The sequence below is a fragment of the Pogona vitticeps genome, chromosome 10 (genome assembly GCF_051106095.1).
Source record: "Pogona vitticeps strain Pit_001003342236 chromosome 10, PviZW2.1, whole genome shotgun sequence".
NCBI lineage: Eukaryota > Metazoa > Chordata > Lepidosauria > Squamata > Agamidae > Pogona > Pogona vitticeps.
The window spans coordinates 8,318,987-8,338,653 of NC_135792.1; the positions used below are offsets into that span (position 1 = coordinate 8,318,987).

Sequence of the window (19,667 nt, forward strand, 5' to 3'; positions counted from 1 at the left end):
TAATACTTAGTGTTCAACTGAACAAATCAACAGCAAACAAACAACTGTCGGCAGCCAAGGAAAGAGAGGGAAAAAGCACTCGGCAGAGAGGGAGAGCTGTTTTTGAATTCAAAGCTGGAAGGAACAATCAGTTGGTGCTGGACAGGTAATCACTCCAGTCCCCTGCTCCCAGTCACACAAACAACACAGATAGCATGTAAGGCTTCAAAGAAAGCTCCAGTACTTTTAAAGTAACAATCTGTTAATGAAAGAAAGGGGAAATGTGTCTTGGTAATGAAGATCAGGTGAATTTTATTGAGTTGTCAAGTAACACTCAGATTTCTTTCCCTCCAAAGCACATTTGCCTTTCCAGAATCCTTCCTTAACAAGAATAAGAGCTTTCTAAAAAGCCAGTAAAAATAAACTATGTTTATTCCATTCCATTCCATTTTTATACCACCTTTCCATTAAAAACAAAAGTACTCCTTGCTTCCATCAAACATCAGCGAAAACATATGAAACAGCATCACCATTAAAACCACTGCATTATTCAATCAGAATAATTTGGGAAAAAGAGAGAGAAAGAATAAAATGATGTGTTTCCACATCTTTTCTAAAAGCAACAAGAGTGAGGAAGCACTGAAACGGCCAAGGGAGTGCATTCCACAATCCAGGAGCAGCACAGGCCTGTGTAGATGAGGGTGTTTCTGAAAATGGTGCTCTCTTTAATTTGTTTTAAGGTCAAAATGCACAGTGTAGCCCAAGTTCAACAAAGACCAAGCAAATGTTCTAAAAGAATAGTATGTGTTGAGTGGCTACATGGCTGCAGACCGGAGCAGCAGGAAAACTTCACAGATGACATTGGAAAATAAGTGAAGATCCGGTCTCATTATGACTTCTCATCCCCTTGGGTAATTGGTAGCCTGGACTTTCTTTCCTCAAACGTCCCCTCTATTTTTCCAAAAGTCTTTCATTATCTCTATTGTTAAGAATGTGTGAACTTGCTGCATGCTTGGTGTGATGCCTATCAATTCAGAGTAGCCCATAAAACAACCTGCTGCAATGGGTTGTAGGAAACATCAGAGATGATTAAGCACATTTCCAGCTCTTGATTTATTCTCACATCTCTGGCAATGTCCCGGTGATGCCCAACAGATGGCAGCACTCATATTTCTCTTATTCATGAACGCTTTCATGAAACAACCAGGGAGCTTTGACCAAAGATGGAAATCCTCATTCAGAGACCCTTGGCTTTCAAGACAGCTAATGTACACCATTAAAAACAAATAAGAATAATAATGCCATCGTAATAAGAAATACAACCATCACAATAACCAACGACCATCCAAACAGTGTGAAAGGTAAGCTAAAGATGAGTCCTCGCCTCCTTTCCAAAAATATTCCAAAAAGATCAAGAACCAGAGGTGATTAACTCAGGGGAAGAAATAACTTCCTGTGTGGTCATCAAGTACATTTCCACAGCTGATGATATTCTCAGGCAACTGAAATGTAGTAAAGGTAAAGGTAATTTTTGTCCAGTCGTGTCCGACTTTAGGGGGCGGCGCTCATCCCGCTCTTCAAGCCATAAAGCCAGCGTTTGTCCGAAGACAATTTTTCCGTGGTCACATGGCCAGTGTGATTTAGACACGGAACGCTGTTTACCTTCCCACCGAGATGGTACCTATTTATCTACTCGCATTTGCATGCTTTCGAACCACTAGGTTGGCGGGAGCTGGGACAGGCGACGGGAGCTCACTTCGTCGCGTGGATTTGATCTTACGACTGCTTGGTCTTCTGAACCTGCAGCACAGGCTTCTGCGGTTTAGCCCACAGCTTAGTGGCTGGAGAACCAGAGGCTGGGAGTTCGATTCCTCATTGGGCCTTCTTGACAAAGGTTGGACTCATGATCCATAGGCTCTCTTCCAGGTCGGCAGTTCTAAGAAGAAGATGATGATTTTTTTCTAGAAGGCTCAGGAACCTGGAAGTAGGGGTTAATATGAGTCTAACAGAAAACGAACACTAAGAACATTATTTGACGGAAGCATAATCATTGACCAGCTATAACATTGGATGGCATTATTTTGATCTGCAAAATTCTAGATGGGTAATCTTGTATAATTTCCCCTAGTTATCTCTTTGACTTACATCCTGCCTTTCTCCCACTGCTTTTATTTACGTTGTGGGGCTGATGGCGTCATATGGCATACATGAAAGCAACAGAATTTCAGCCGATCAACTTGTGCTAAACGGTGACTTCAGGATGGGCCAAAAAACCCCAGCATGGAATGTTGACGATTTTGTCGCTGTACTGAGACAAGGAGAATGTCGTATGGTTGGGAGGAAAATACAAATCACATCAATATTGAATCCAGTAATTTAGGTCCTAAATTATTTATTAATTATAAAGAAACACAGAATTAAAACTATTTAAAAATAAGTTTAAAAAATACCAGAGAGATTAAGAGAGAGAGAGGAGTTGGTTAACTAATCAACGATCTCTGCTCATTAGTCTGAGTATTTTGGAATGTTTTGCATAACAATTCATGAAAATTAAGCATCTGTAATTCCTAAGAGTCTAAAACTGGCTGAGAAAAACAACTCAAAAATGCTGCCTATTTGACATTGTTTAATATCTTTCGTGGTTTTCTTTTTTTCCTAGAACTGACAAGTCAGGGGTTGGGCAGGAACCATTATTTAAGTGGGCTGAACTGACAGACAAATTATACTTTACAAATAACCGGTCATTAACAGTAGAAATCCACCAGCGTTCCAGAGACGAGATCCTGGCAAACCTTTGTGGCTGGGCAGTCACGCTTGCAAACAAAGCCCATGATTTCTTTCCACTGACCAATCAGAAAACAAAGAAAGTTAAACTAGTAGGGTGAAGAATTTCTGCCGTCATCTTCATGTCTGTCTTTCAGCATTCATGACTTCCATCCTGTAATGAAGCATGGTTCCGATGGCCTAATTCCCCCTACAATATGGATTTCACTTTTTTTGGGGGGGTGGTGGTCTGTAATGTAGAGTCTTCAGATGGAAAACTGATAATCATCACGTGACTAATAGGACCTAAAATTGTTTGAAGGCAGATCTATATCCATCCATCCATCCATCCATCCATCCATCCATCCATCCATCCATCCATCCATCCATCCATCCATCCATCCATCCATCCATCCATCCATCCATCCATCCATCCATCCATCCATCCTGTTGCAGAGGAAAGATCTATCTTTTATGGCCCATTTTCAAGATGGCTATTTATTTTGGGTACTGATGGGAACTAAGCTACCTTTCCTCTTTCCAGAAATTTGTTCCTTGGCAGTAGTTCATTCATCTCCTGTTATAAATGTCCAGCTGTTCCAAAAATTAATCTGGAGACACAGAGTGTGGGGTGTGTGTGAGTGAGGCTGGAAAAGGAGTGCCTAAACAATCCCTCCGCTCCCTCCGTGGGCCTCCAGAGATGAAGGAAGAGCCCCAAGGAGCATCCTTTTGAATGCGTTTGGATTGAAGCTCTTTTGGCAAGGTCTGTGGTGCACAGATCTATACAAATGGTCTTCTTATCTCTGACACAGCGACTCACAAGCCCTCCTGTTTCTAATTGCAGGCTGGCAATTTCCCCAGCTGGGGAAAGAAGAAAACTAATCCGTCTTACAGATGGCTTCCTGATTGAGAGCAGGGAAGTTTGAGGAGAAGAGAGAGAGAGAGAGAGAGAGCTATCTCCGTACAATTAACTACTACCGTTCCTGTTCTTAGCTCCATATAATCTCTCTTCCACTGTGATTTTCAAAGAAATTATCTTCCAGGCAAGGAAGGATAATGCTTCATGATATTGGGAGCCTTTCATTGTTGATCCAGAAGTTGAGGGAGTGCCAAGTGCACAGAGTAAAAGGTGCAGATACCCCAAAAGATGAAGAAAACCCACCACAAACTCTTGAAAGCTCATGTTGTTAATACTGTCTTCCTCCTCTTTTGTACTCTTATCTCTTCCCTCTTTGTAATGCTAATTCAATAAAGAAATTATGACTTCTGTGGATGTTTTTCCTACATTTAACTGTGGGACAAACGTGCCAGTGGCCTTTACTTCTCATGATATATCACCTGACCTACTTCCTTCTCCAGATGTGCCCTCCAGATGTGGTGAAGCATAACTTGCATCCTCCCCAAATGAGCTTTGAAGCCAGGAGTCAGGGTCCCTGCACAGTCAGGTGGGAGAATGCTTCCTGGATGGTACCATTTGAGGTTGGAAGTTGGATTGCTGAAGGCTTCCAGTACATGAAAAATCTGCTTGATGTTGAACTTCACCACAGCAGGACACCCAGATAATGGCATATCTTTACTCTCTGGCAGTGTTCTACACAGATTGCTATAAGCCGCCCAGAGACCTTTGGGTAGTGTGGGCAGCATATAAGTTGAATGAATGAATGAATGAATGAATGAATGAATGAATGAATGAATGAATGAATGAATGAATGAATGAAGGAATGAATGAATGAAGGAAGGAAGGAAGGAAGGAAGGAAGGAAGGAAGGAAGGAATTATTGATGATGATGATGATGATGATGATGATGATGATGATGATGATGATGATGATGATGATGATGATGATGATGATGGAAACTATTGAACCCTATTTTATGATGGAAACATACAGAACTTCTGTGGTTCAAATAGTACTTTCCCAAGACCTGTTGTCACATTAAAAATCATCACATGATCTTCCAAGAGCATCCACATGAATTTTCACGGTGTGGGCAAAGCTGCATAATGGTAAGCCCAGCCTCTTTCAAGGAGGCACAGTTGGGGTATTGAACTCCCAACCTCTGTATATTAAAATAACAAACATACTGAGGATTCTAGGAAGACGTATCCCTTTTGCCCCCTCCATAAACACCTACATTGTTTCCTTAAGGGTATAGAAAAAAAATATCATACATACAATTAAAATGCCAGTAGAAACAATGACACGTATTCCAAGATTCTACTGCTTCCCAGTCTTTGCTGTAGAACAATTCTATTGAAGAAGACTTTGACTGCATGGTTTTGATGTATGTATTTGGCCTTTGGATGTGCACCTGGAGGGGGTGTGAACAGAAAGATGCTGGCTGGATCGCTGAGAGAGTTGGGTACCTGGGTACACAGACAAAAGTTGGGAGTTCAATATCTCACGGTATCTTTTGAGAGAAGAAACAGCCTGTGAGGCTCTGGGGAAGCTGCATGATCCCACAGTGACCTTGGGATATGGGAATAGGAACCCACTTCTGAGTACTCTGTGCCTAGAAAACCCCGTGGAAAGGTCACCATAAGTAAGAATCAATTCGATAGCACAATTATTATCCGCTTGGTTGTCCTGCCGGCAACGAAGTGTATTTTGTTAAATTCCTTTTTATCTTAATTTTGATGCATGTAATTTCAGCAGCCACAAGAAAAGATGAAATCAGATAGGAGGTCAGATTTGGATCTCCTGGACTCATAGCTGTACCCTTTGAGGGAATTTGAAAATGGGCAGAAAGTCATAAATGCTGTACAAAGTGAGAAAAGAAGGACATCATAGAGATAGTGGAGGAAATACTGATAATAGAACTGGGTACCCTTTTTTTATGGAGAATGAACACTCCAGCCATGAGCTCAGGCTTGGGCTGAAAGAGGTTCTCCACCTTCAGTCTAAATCTTTCTATTGTCCCAACACCTTGTTGTTGTTTAGTTGCTTAGTCATGTCCATCTCTTCATGACCCCAGGGACCAGAACACGCCAGGCCCTCCTGTCTTCCACTGCCTCCCAGAGTTGGGTCAAATTCATGTTGGGAGCTTCGATGACACTGTCCATCCATCTTGTCCTCTGTCATCCCCTTCTCCTCTTGCCTTCATACTTTCCCAACATCAGGGTCTTTTCCAGGGAGTCTTCTCTTCTCATGAGATGGTCAAAGTATTGGAGCCTCAGCTTCAGGATCCGTCCTTCCAGTGAGCACTCAGTGTTGATTTCCTTTAGAATGGATAGGTTTGTTCTCCTTGCAGTTCAGGGGACTCTCAAGAGTCTCCTCCAGCACCACAATTCAAAAGCATCAATTCTTCAGCAGTCAGCTTTCTTTATGGTCCAGCTCTCACTTCCGTACATCACTACAAGGAAAAACCATAGCTTTGACTATTCGGACTTTTGTTGGCAAGGTGATGTCTCTGCTTTTTAAGATGCTGTTGAGTTGCTTCACCACCTAGGGTGAAGCAACTCACAACATCTTCCACCCACTGGCTGAATTCACAATTGATTCATCTTCTGGCCACTATAAACGTCCACTGAGGCCGTTCAACTACAAAACCCAGTGCAATCATTCCTACCTTCCCAAGTGACCCAATAGTTAATGGAAGAATTTCCTTTTTCCTGAGCATCAGCAGCTTGCCAAATTACATTCCTACAAACTGTAGGAGTTTGTTAGTGAATGGCATTACTCAACAAAATGCCTTTCTCTTGAAAATATACAAATGAACGGTCATATTCTTGTGGTCTCATGGAAAGTGCTATTAGAACAAGCCGTTTCTCCCACAGCCAAAAGCATACGGTTTCAAAGGAACCGTTCCTTGCCAAAATCCCCTCGGTTCCGGGGGTCTCATCATGCAAAGTGGTTACCATGGGAACAATTCTTTTTCATTATTATGCCTGGAGTTTTTTCTGAACCACTTTAGAAGTGGATATGGTTACAACAGTTTCAGGAGCAACAATGGAAGCTTAGAAAAGAGTAAATCCCTTCCAGATGCTTCTGAAGAGTCCTCTACCTTTCTGGCAAAGGAAAATAATTTTTGGAGGGATTCTTAATCTCCTTCCCACTGGCCTCATCCAGCCACCTGTTATATGGTTATGATTATCATCTTCCTCAGAAGCACATGTTTTAGAAAGGGCTTCTCCTTTAGCATGTTAATGAGAAAATTATGTCGGTGGAGATGTACATTGGGCTTAAGGGATGGCTGGTGAATTAATTTTCTTTTAAAATTCCCAGTGGAATGGATGCCTTTGCAATCATGCTTAGAGTAGGCCCATTAAAATAAGTGGGGTAAATTAGTTATTCTAGAGCTGGAAGAAATGGCGAAGGTCATGTGATTTGCCTTGTGCCAGCCCTGGAATCTGAAGCTAGAGCTTCCCCAACCTCAATTTAAAAACCTCTAACACAGGAGGATCTACTACAGGAGTCCCCAGCCTTGTGTCCCCAGATATTCTTGGACTGAAACTCCCAGAAGCCTCCACCACTAGCTGTGCTGTGCAGGATTTATGGGTGTTGTAGTGCAAGAACATCAGGAGGCCCATGGTTGGGAACTATTGATCTACTACCTTCTAGACCAGTCCACTCTACTGTCAGATAATCTGTAGCACCAGGAAGTCCTCGTAATTTGAGATCATTGGTTTGATCCTGCTTTCTGCAGCAGTGGAAAGTTAATTTGTTCCATTTTCCACAGCTGACAACCTCTTCATATGAACAAGCCATCATTAGTAATACTCAGTTATTTGTTTAAAAGACACAACTGGTGCATTTCAAAGCAAGCAAATAGTCCCCTCCCTCATACCTTTACTGTCTACCTGTTTTGTTTTTTCTAAATAAGAGTGAAACTATACAAGGGAGAAAACATGGCTTGATTCACTGTGTATTCACAGCGTATCGAACTGAGTTTCCCCAGGTGAATAGCTGGAGCTGTCCAGACAATAGTTTGCAGGAGGCAGCAGGGCAAAGGCAAAGCGCTCCAATTACACAGACATCCAACAGCAAAAGCTGCCTTAAGGTGCTAACAAGGTGCTAACTGGCAATGTTTATCCTCTTTCTCTCTTTGTCTATCTAGCTTTCCTAAACACACCCGAAAAGCTCTGTACCAGCACTGAGTCTTTTTAAAGGGTGCCAGTGGAGCAACACACAAAAAAAGATGATTCCCTACTCAAAAAAAGATGCTTCCATGAGCTTTCTTTTTCTTTCTTTCTTTCTTTCCTTCTTTCCTTCTTTCTTTCTTTCTTTCTTTCTTTCTTTATTTATTTATTTATTTATTTATTTATTTATTTATTTATTTATTTATTTATTTGACTCATATGCCACCCACTCTACCCAGAGGTCTCTGGGCAGCTTACAACAATACAATAAAAAGATAAAATAATTAAAATACAATTGGAATAGATACAGTGGTGCCTCGTATTACGATGTTAATTCGTTCCAGCGAAATCGCTGTAGAATGAAAACATCGTAAAGTGAAATTAAAAAGCCCATAGAAACGTATTAAAACCTGTTTGATGCGTTCTGATGGGCTTAAAACTTACCGTCCAGTGAAGATCCTCCATAGGGTGGCCATTTTTGTTGCCTGTCTTGCGAGGAATCTGTTCCTAAACACAGTGGGGAGCCATTTTATTTACCCAGTGGCCATTTTGAAACCGCTGATCAGCTGTTGGAAAATCGTCGTTTTGCGAACAATCGGTTCCTGAAGCAGGGAACCAATCACCGCAAAGCGAAATTCCCCCATAGAAAACATCATTTTGTGATCACAAAAGCGATTGCAAAAAGTTCATCATAATGCAATTTCGTCGTTAAACGAAGTGATCGTAAAGCGATCCAGATCTGCCTTCATTTATGAAAAAGCCCAAAGACTCAGTTCACACAAGCAGCTGGCTTACACAGCTACAGGAATTTTGCTGCTCTCGTTCTGGGCAAATTCAAAGAAATTGCCAACATGATCAACAAGAGTGAATTGGGCTTTTGGAGAATTCCCTGAAAAAAGGTTAAAAGGGGAATCTGCTGTGGATGGATAAAGCAAACATGCTTCAGGCTCAGCAGACCATCTTTTGTAAGGTGCCTTCCTCCCCTTATCTTTTCTAATAAGGCAACCTTGAGACAGCTCATCCCTGTAATCAGACTGTGCAAATATTGCCATGCAGGAACCAAATGTTCTCCTGCAGTGTGGTGTATTTTTAGAGAATGAAGGTTTTCGATGACATCTCCCCCCTTTCTGCTATAGTAATGGATATCTCTATGAATAGCACTCACTATACCCTTTCTTGTAGATGTGGGCTGAAGGACATAGCAAAAAAGAGAGGTCCATTTAGAAAAAGCTCCTGCAAGCTCAAGAGCTGAGAAAAGAGGAAAGGGCTTTCTGAAAGCCTCTACTTCCAGGACTTCCTTCCTATCACATGCCCCTCGGACCTCTTTTTCATTTTTGCTGAGTATCTTTCTCTGCACATGGCCAAATGTACCCTCTATCTATTTTTCCATGACCCTTTTTGGGTTTGCAAGTTCGCAATGTCATAAACGCGATGGACAAGAAAATAGAAGACCTTTAAGACACCACCTACACAGACCTGCGTAAGTTCTGGCTTAATTCTCATCTAAGTTGATGGTCTTTGCTCTATATATTTTTTCTCCGGGCTTCTACATGTGAAGATACATCTCTGGCACTGGAGGAAAATAAAATTGGGTCGTTGTATATGAGGTGGCTTCAAAATCTGGGGACCTCTCTCACTTCCAGCTGATGCTAGGACTCACTGGTTCCATGCAAAGGGGTTGTGTTTGTCTAACATCAGTGTGCCAGAAAAGCAAGGTTGAGGGAAGAGGACTGGAGAAAGAACCAGTGGGTCAGTGAACTTGAGCCCATCATGATCTCCGTGACAAGTAAAAGACCAGCATTGAGACTCATGGAGCTTCTTGTTGCAGAGGCTACAGAAGCAGCAGCGCATGGCCCAGAAATAAGTTCCTTGAGAGGATGAGGCAAGCCTTCTACAAATCCCAGCAACACTAGCTTGAAAAAGCTTTCCACATGCCATTTAGAGGAGGCTCCATGAGCCCAAAAGCCTAGTGGGAGTGGTGTCAACCCCTGTGGTTGTTGGGCACATATTTCCACTTACTGAGATATCCAAAAAATATTTTTGCCCCATCTCAAGGTTGCCAGAAGGGGTGTATGATGCTGCTCCAGTTTAGTTCACATCTGAATAATAGGTTTTGCCCAAAGAGCCTCCTGCCCTTCTGGAGACAATCTGACCCCAACCTTGTCCAAGTCCATGCTGGTATTTGTGCATTTTGTGCCTTACCACTGCGGTGAGAAAAACTGGTATATGGCTGTCACAACTGGGTGACTTCTCTCAGAGACAGGACCATACAGAAGAAGTCTTGGGGTTTTTAAGGTTCTTCTCCTTGGAGTTGACTCCAAGTGTTCTCCTTGTAAGCAGCCAATCCTTTTGATAACCCTTTCCCACTTTTAATTGCACGGTGTCTTACTTTTTTTTTTTAAATGTTTTAAATCCTCCAAGTGCAAAGGAAGTATTGCTTCACCCCATGAGTGTCCCTGGTCCCTTTGCTCTGCCCATAGTCACTTCAGATATGTATAAATAGCCCTGATTTAACTAATGTTTCAGCTGAATAAGGCTGAATACAAGCACATCCCCAGTTGCCACATTAACCCATTAGCTAGGTTTTACAACTGCTGGATAGCTTGGTGGTTTAGATATCTGGCTGCAGAACCAGAGATTGGGACTTCAGTTCCCCACTGTGCCTCATCATCATCTTCAAACTGCAGAGCTGGAAGAGACATGATTTGTATCCTGGGCTCATTTTACCTGGATTCCTCTGAAGCCTATTTTCACAACCTGAGAAACAGCCCTGGTTCCCTTCACAATGCCCCAAGTTGGAACCCATCAGGATTTCTCTTAGGAAGGAGTCCCCCAATCTGAAATCACTAGGATCTGGTCTTACGTGTCAGCCCTGAGATCTCAAAGAATAAAATGACATTGACCTCATTGAGCATCTCTTGATGGTCTTGAATATTCTTACTAAAGTAGATGTGATAAGGTGTGCAAATGCAATTGAAATCTGCTGACTAATGAATGGATCACTGGTGGGTGAAGGGACCCCCATTTTGGGAAGAAAAGTACGGTGGTGCCTCGCTTAATGACGATAATCCGTTCCAGGAAAATCGCCGCTAAGCGAAAACATCATAAAGTGAAATAAAAAAACCCATTGAAACGCACTGAAACCCGTTCAATGCGTTCCAGTGGGGTAAAAACTCACCGTCCAGTGAAGATCCTCCATCCGGTGGCCATTTTCGCTGCCTGTATAGTGAGGAATCCATCCCTAAACACAGCGAGGAGCCATTTTAATTACCCAGCTGCCATTTTGAAGCTGCCGATCAGCTGTTAGAAAACATCGGTTTGCAAAGAATCGGTTCCCGAAGCAGGGAACGGATCATCGCAAAGTGAAATTCACCCATTTAGACCATCATTTTGCGATCACAATTGTGATCGAAAAAAGATCATCATATAGTGGATTCATCGTAATGCGGGGCAATCTTAAAGCAAGGCACCACTATAAAGAATTCAGGGAAAGCTTGAACCCTGTTTTTCCAAAAGATTGAGCTACCACACGTAACCTGCCACGATCACATCTTCTTATCCAGAATCTACAACTTGTTTGCTACGTAGGTTCTGAAAACAGCGTTTCCTCAAAATCCCTTCTCATAAATCGTCTCAAAACAAATTTGTTTTGAATCCTCGGATTAGTTTGCTGTCTAGGAGTCACATTTCTGAGGTTGAGCAACTCATTGTAAGAAGTCATCCACAATATACATCACGATCGCTGGTTGGCGCCGCTTCCCGCCCCATTAGAATCTACACCACCTCTGTCAAATCCTGGCCACGGTCGTACTGCAAATAAATCAAGAACGACACAAAACAAGAACATAATTTTGTTGTCAGCTAATTTATAGCCCATTCTGTACCGAAGCCTCATCAGAAACTATATGTTTTATGACAGCGCTGTGTCAGAAAAACAACCACCCAATAAAGGCCAGGTTTGATCGTGTTTAATAATTAAACATGACATGTCTATTAATGATTATACCATGGGATGGTCAACACAGAAAACCGTGAATTGAAAGGTCCCAGTTTGACAAATCGCTGAGGGTTAAATCATCTTGTTAAGTCTCCACCCTGGTATTCTTGCACTTTATTTACTTAATGACTCTTTTGAACTACTGGCTGAGTGGAGCTCTATGAGTGGCACCTAGTCTGTTAAAACATAAAAGGTAACAATAATGTAATAAAACAAGGAGCAAAGATAGCAGAATATAAAAATGAGACCAAGCCAGAAGTCCAAAATGAAACATAAACCAAAATTAAAATCAGCTGCGGAGTAAGTGCATAAAGAGGCAGAGTGTAATTACAGGAAATATGCATTTTTCTAATGTGTGATTTGACCCTCAAATATGTTGCTTCTACATATTTGAGGGTCAAATAACACACTAGAGAAAGGGGTATTTCCTGTCTTTACATTTTCTGTCCAAGCATGGAATTCCTTCAAAATTCTATGCCTAAGCAGTCTGACCTGCAAATGATACTACCTTGCGGTGGCCAACCACAAAGCAACAGCAATTTAATTTGCAATGTATACAATTGAGCAAGCCTGTGCTGGGATAACTAGATGGCTTTTATCTCTCAAGGGAACTCTGCTTCTAATGACATGCTAAGCTAGACTTTGCACTATCTGTGGGACTGCGGAATGCAGCCCAAGGAGAAAAAAACTAGGTTTACCAACACATCAGATGTGGTGGATATGATGTGCTGGATCAGATGTGGCAGTAAATCTGCTTCTGGACCATACCATTCTAGACACCTTCTGTGTGTGGGGAGCTGACATGGCTGAATGCTCTCCTTACGCATGTGAAAAGTTGATCTCACAGCTGATTGGCACTTTGGGTCAGATTTTGAATTACACCATTATAGTGGTGCCTCGCACAACGAGCGCCCCGTAGAGCGATGAATTCACTCTACAGGGACATTTTTTCAATCGCTAATGTGATCGCAGAGCGACGGCCCCAATGGGCGAAAATCGCAGAGCGAAGGTCGGTAAGCGGTTCGCTTACCGACCTTCGCTTTGCGACCCACCGATCAGCTGTTCCGTGGCTTCAAAATGGCCGCCGGAAGCCCCAAAATGGCCACGCGCAGCATTTTCGTGCCCTTGTTAAGCGAGGGGAGGGCGCGAAAATGGCTGCTGGCCGTAGAGGAACATCTCTGAACGGTGAGTAAAGGAGCCTTTTGGAACGCATTAAACACTGTATTAAACATTGGTATGATGTGCCATCTAGGATCTCATTTCTTATCAATTTAAACTCACCAGACTAGAAATACCAGGGTCCATGAGCCATGGATTTAATGTGGTGTCAAGCTGTTCTAACTATATGCAGTGTACATATTTAAGGTGCATTTTTTTTAAAGTTTAATCTGAGAATCCCCAAGTTTGGCTTCGTTACACAAGGGAAGTTATTTCTAAGAAAGAACCATGGCCGCATATTAATCTCATGTCTCAACACCTCAGTGTATTTGTTTATTTATCAAGCTATGTGGACAGAATATCATACACGGAAAATATGTTAAAATCTGGACCATTTCTGAAATAACTGTACCCACCACATCAGCTCAACAGTGAACTTGAATTGCCTGGTGTTCCTGAAATACACATGGTTTCCATTGATGAGATAAATCTGTCTTTGTTCTCGGAATTATTAATCCTCTGAATTGCATAAGATTATTTTGCTGCTTATTCATTCATCCTGTTTTCCCTACAGAGAGAAAAGTGATATCTTGGCTTTAAATGTAATTGTCTCTATAGCTTATATGGGAAAATAAAATCTATATTCCAAGCAATGGTAAATACTTAATTCGTGGCATCTTCACCACAGCATTCAACACCAGAGTTTTCCTGGCCCAGAAGAGTTTATATGGCTCCGTAAAAGGGTCATGTTGTGGAGCTGAATCCAGTGTTAGTCCTAGCTAAAATAGGCCCATTGAAAGCAATGGAATTCTGTTACTTTTGACCAAAACAGTCCCATTTATCTCAAGGGGTTTAATCTATTTGAGATTAGACCTAGGTTTACCACTTGACTGACAATAATGATAGTGGTGATGATGTTCAAACAGCAGTGGTGGCGGGGGTGGTGATAATGTCCAAACATACGAAGAAAGGAAGAAAGAATGAGAAAAGTTAAATGGTGGATGAAAAAACAATCTGCATTAATCAAAGGGGTTTTAACATGTTTATTCAATTTGTAGTTTGCAAGAACATTAACAAAAATGTAGGCACACAATTTAGCTTTCACACAATCAGGAGAAAACTGTGCGTCAGACCTTAAATGCACATCTACACATTCATAGATATAACATATGCATATAAATACCCATGGATGTAATACCAGAATTTGGGAAAGTTCCTCTTTTTTTCATTGGCAACACTCACTATGCCTAACCAATATGGTCACATTAGCTGGTTGACTGTAAGACTTGTAGTCAAGACGAGAAGGTCTTCCAAGTTCTGAGTGCTGCATACAGAGCTGTATCGTACCATCTACACACATCCTAACATACAGAGAAATGATAGATTTACCATGGCATTTTGCCATTCATATCATGCCTTCACTTTAATGACGGCTTTGCTAGCAATAGGGGAGTTCGAGCAGACATGAGTGGGATCTTTGTGGCTGTGAAGCAACATCTCAGGAATCTCTTCCGGATGAAATACAACGCAGGTCCTCTAAAAAACGATACGATTGAGACAAAGCAACCAATTGCTCAGCCATCTGGTTTGGGTAAATATGTTATGGCTGTCGTTATAAAATTAGACTCTAATGATTTGATTTCACACCAGTAATTACCACCCTGGCACGCTGTTTCTAATTATATGTTTTCCCCAGAGACATCTTTATGGGCTTCTGTATTTATGTGATTCCTTTTATTGAACGACAAACTCCTTGATTAGGGGGTCAGGCTGATTTTCTTCTTCCAGCCATCATCTGCAGAATATAAAGTGCTGTGAACAGGGACGAGAGACTCTCTACGGCATCCACGAAAGGCGGAGAACATGATTCACTAACCTTTTTTGGATCCTATCATTTCCATGTGGCGATCACTATCTGAAACAGAGATTTTCAGAGAGTTCTTAGCTCCCAGCCAGCATGGCCATGACAACCAGATCTTTGAAAGAACTGGGTGCGAGGAATGTAATTACTTTGTACCTTGTTACTAGTTGGATAATGAGTTATGTAACAATAGTAGTTACATTAGTTTGCAGTACAGTGGGACTGCTATATCTGCAAGGTCAATACCCACAGTTTCAGTTAACTGCTGCCTGAAAATATTAAATAAAACTCCCCTAGGAATACGTGTTTCCAAGGTGTATTACCAGAAGTGACCATGAGGGGGAACAAGAGACTATGCTATATATAGTGTTTGCACACCTGTAGTTTTCAGGATCTGCACTGGGGCTTGATTCCCTCCGCTGATACTGCGGTCCTACTGGAGTTATAACAAACATTAATTTGTTGTATGATCACATTTTAGATGCAACAAGTAACACAAAAAATACTGTGATTGATTGATTGATTGATTGATTGATTGATTGATTGATTGATTGATTGATTGATTGATTGATTGATTGAATTAATTTGTACCCTGCCTATCTGGTCCAGCAGAAGTTACTTTCAAAAGTTGCTTTTAAAGTTCATTTTAAGGCACTTTCAAGAGTTTTCCCCTGCAGGTTTTATGCCTTTATCTTATTCATCCAAAGTAGTAAGGGAATTTTACTACTTACTTATGTTTAAAATTTGGGAATCTTAAACGTCCAGAAATCCTGTGGTACTGGGGTTCTGGAAACTGAGTTACAGACAGAAGTAAAGTTGAGTTTGAAGGAGGCCACCGTATGCTAACACATGATGTGTAGCCTCCCAAACTATGGGTATGCATGAATTGCAAAGCAGAGCTGAAAAAGCCAAAGTAAAAAGTTGTAGTAACAAAGAACGGGTGCTTCTATGGCATTGTAGATTTGATCTTTTCTCTCTTTTTTTAACAGATGCATCATCTGCCTTTTTTACGGCTGCATGGCACTGTTGGCTCACATTCAGCTTGTGATCTAGAACAATTCCAAGAGCCGTCTCACTTGTAGTATTAATGAGCCAAGTATCCCCCATCTTGATCCGCCCCCACCACGTGTAGAACCTTGCACTTCTCCCTGTTCGATGTCATTCATTGTTTTCAGCCAAGTGCTCAAGCCTTGATCTCCTTCTTACAAATTCATGACCTTTAAATCCGACTTGGACCAGACAGTTACTCTAAGGAAGGACATCTACAAAAAGAAGATGATTCTCCCCCTTCAGATGGAGCACTGTCCCCTCTAACGGAGGATTACCCCATCCCCACATCACATGTTTGAAAACTAGATGTTTGTGTAGAGATAACATATAAAGGTAAAGGTTCCCCTTGACATTTTTAGTCCAGTTGTGTCCGACTCTAGGGGGTGGCGCTCATCCCGCTTTTCAAGTCATAGAGCCAGCGCCTGTCCGAAGACAGTTTCCATTGTCACGTGGCCAGCATGACTAGGGAACACTGTTTTACCTTCCCACCGAGATGGTACCTATTTATCTACTTGCATTTACATGCTTTTGAACTGCTAGGTTGGCAAGGAGCTGGGACAAAGCGACGGGAGCTCACTCCGTTGCATGGATTCGATCTTACAACTGCTGGTCTTCTGACCCTGCAGCACAGGCTTCTGCGGTTTAGCCCGCAGCACCACCACGTCCCGTAGAGATAACATATGATGACCTCCAAATGTCTGGCTGTAATGTGTAGGTTAGGCCTTGGCTGACCATTAAGCATGGGATGCATGCCAGGGCAAAGTTTTGAAAAGTGATGTTTAGGGTAGGCTTCCCTCTTTGAAGATCCTGAGCCCCCACCCTTGTATTGATTAACATCATGCTAAGATTTAGTCAATAAACTTTTATGGCCTTGAAAGAAGCCACAATGATTGTTTTTAAAGTGTCCAACGTCCTTTATATGTTTACATCTTGGAATGCTTCTGTTATGCTTGCCTATATGCTCCCAGCATTCCTGAGGAAGAACAACTTTTCCGTTGGCTGCTCTGAGTATGGAAACATTTATATCATCTTGAATTGTGAATGTTTCATTCCTGGACAAAATCTAAGTCATGTTGTTGCTGTTTAGTTGATAAGTTATGTCTAACTTTTCGTGACCCCATGGACCAGAGCACGCCAGGCCCTCCTGTCTTCCACTGCCTCCTGGAGTTGGGTCAAATTCATGATGGTTGACATTGTCCAACCATCTCATTTAAGTCATATCCAGTCTAAAAGAACAACCGAGGAGTCATGGGGTCAACAGAACACCCAAAATGCGGTACTGAACAGAAAGCAGTAGACTTATTCTGGGACTTGAGTCCTACTAGCATGGCCATCCTCCTTTCAGGAAGACAGTCCTTCATTTCAATGGATGTTTCAACTTTCTGTTTAATGGCTGTCCATTCTAAGTCCCCCATTGAAAGAAATCAGCAGCCTCAAAGCTACCTTTCTGCTTAGCTGGACACCCAAATCAGCAGGCACATAGGTCACCTGTCAGTGAGAGGCTATCAAGTTCTCTTTCAAATGCAAACATAATTTATAATAAGCCAGATGTTGGGAGTTTGATTCTCTGCTGCGCCTCCTTGACAGGGACTTGATGATGTATAGGGCTCCCTCCAACTCTGCAGTTCTAAGATTATTATTAATTCTGTGTCTGTACATATAAATCAGCATATACCATTTTATGCAAATGAGTGCCTTTCATCATCTTTCTTTTTTGTTGAAGAACAGTGGCTGTTTCATGGAGTAGAGCTCCCTTCTCAAGAAATCCCTCAAGCTCTTTTAAAAACACAGATTTCCTAGTTGGTAGTATCCAAGTTCAGTCAGACTCATGACGAGAGCGGTGAGCAAAATCAGAACTACTAATTAACAGCTAATTGAGCTGATGTTGGAAGCCCTTGGTACATAGTCCAAGGATAAAAAAACATAAACTCTTATCTTTCCAAGCAGTCATTTGTGCTTTGCTTATTCTTTTCAAAGAAATTATTGCACAACTTAATTATGTTATATCTTACACACCACCCATAAAAGTCAGTCAAGTATTCTTATGCAAAGCTAGATTTGGGGGGGTGTCTTTCTTTCCATTTTCATGGTCCCTGGGAGCAGAGCAGTTACAGACAGTCTGGTGTGCTCTCACAGTCCACAAGCGAAAATGAGTAATATGGAGAGCTATTCCCATTGTCTGACACGTTCCCCATCTCAGTTATTTGTAGGTCTGAGAGAGGGACTCTTCTGAGGCTGAGCGTAGGAACCTCCAGCCAAAGGGAATCCAGTTAGAGGACTAAAGGGAGGTCACAAGAAAGAAAAACGAGATGATCTCAAACTTTTCAAAGGCCGGCTTTGGCTCATTCCATTATTTATTTTGTTAAAGGCTTTATTAGGTTAAACGGGGCCTCCCTATTAATGGGGTTGAACGAGAGTTCAGACTATTTCCAAAGAAAGCTGTTGGCAATCCTTTTCCTTTGGCCCTAAACCATCCTTCTGGAGGTGGCCTCTCCTTAGCTATGTCAAGATCTTTCTCTCTGGAAACACTCCTCTACTTCAAAACACAGAGTTCAAATAACAACTTAAATCATTCAGTTTGTCCATCACAGTAATTTTGAAAGTACACTCACACATTACTGTATAGCAGAGAGGTCAAACAACCACTTAACTCATTCAATTTTTCCATCACTGTAATTTTGGTCAAACATCCACAGACTGATGTACAGGTCTCCTTACTTTCAAACTGGCTCAGGTGTAATTGTTGTGAGTTTCATATAAAAAAATTCCACACATACTCTCCATGTAATTTCAAAACTGGTCACTGGCAACATTTGTTCAATAACGGCAATGTATTCCCCCTTGCCTCTTGAGACTAAATCGAAAGGCTAGTCCCAACTAGAGTAGATGCATCGAATGAACAGAATGACAAAGGAATTGACTTACCATTCAACAATGGATTCAGTGGGTCTACTCTATTGACCCCACTGCTTGAATTCTAGTCTTCTTCTTCCATTAATGCGCATGTTGGTAGCACACATGAGCACATGTGAAGATTGGTTTTAAACCGGTAAGGAAGCCTGCAGTTTCCGCCATGTTTATTAGAAGATCAAACAAGGATCAGTAATGGTTTCTGCAGAGGCATCACAAAAACGCTTGAAGAAGTGAGCAACGTGTTGACATAGAGAACAGAATTTTCAGTAGGATATAAGTTCTGGTTTAGGTCCAAAATTACATGGAGTTAGCCCAGACCCACTGGGACTCAGTGGATTTATTCGGAATCTAGACTTGACCCAACTTTAAGCTTCCCAAACATAAATCAATTCAACACCACCTTCCTTGTTTTCTCTGTCTCATTCTGGATCATACATTCAGTAAAGGCCTTTGCATCTCTCAGATTTTGCACACAGCTTCAGTCACTCTTTGCAAGTGTGTTGCTCTCATGTAATTTCCCCTGCTTGACCAAAAATGTCCTTGTCAACCACAGCATGGTGGTACCGGTGGCATTATTATTATTATTTCTTCTCCATAGATGAAGAAGCAAACCACCCTTGTGAAGAAAAAAGCTGCCTCGGAACATCTCTCCCAGCCTGCACTTTTCAAAAATGTTTGCACAACGACTGCCATAAACCACATGCTATTGAACGAGGATGCAATCTTAGTTGGTTTAGACCAGGCCTTATCTTTCATTGTATAATCACCATCCAGGGCATAGACCCATCAGGAAAGAGAGTGAGTGAGCAATAAAGACTAGGTCATTTCTACCTTCCAACCTTCGGATCGTGTTGGGAGGGCGTGTTGG

The 19,667-nt window shown here is 41.8% G+C and overlaps 1 long non-coding RNA gene across 3 annotated transcripts; it reads right to left on the bottom strand.

The window, feature by feature from the left end:
* Positions 1–267: 267 nt before the first annotated feature.
* Positions 268–18,951, bottom strand: LOC140702150 (uncharacterized). 3 transcript variants are annotated; one of them, XR_013538644.1, is made up of 3 exons: positions 18,812–18,951; positions 10,999–14,890; positions 268–8,327 (listed from the first exon to the last, which is right to left on the bottom strand). It is a non-coding gene; the product is annotated as an uncharacterized LOC140702150 (long non-coding RNA). The 3 variants fall into 3 exon arrangements; XR_013538645.1 differs by lacking the exon at positions 18,812–18,951 and adding an exon at positions 15,215–18,801; XR_013538643.1 differs by lacking the exon at positions 18,812–18,951 and having other exon boundaries at positions 10,999–18,801.
* Between the last annotated feature and the right edge of the window lie 716 nt (positions 18,952–19,667).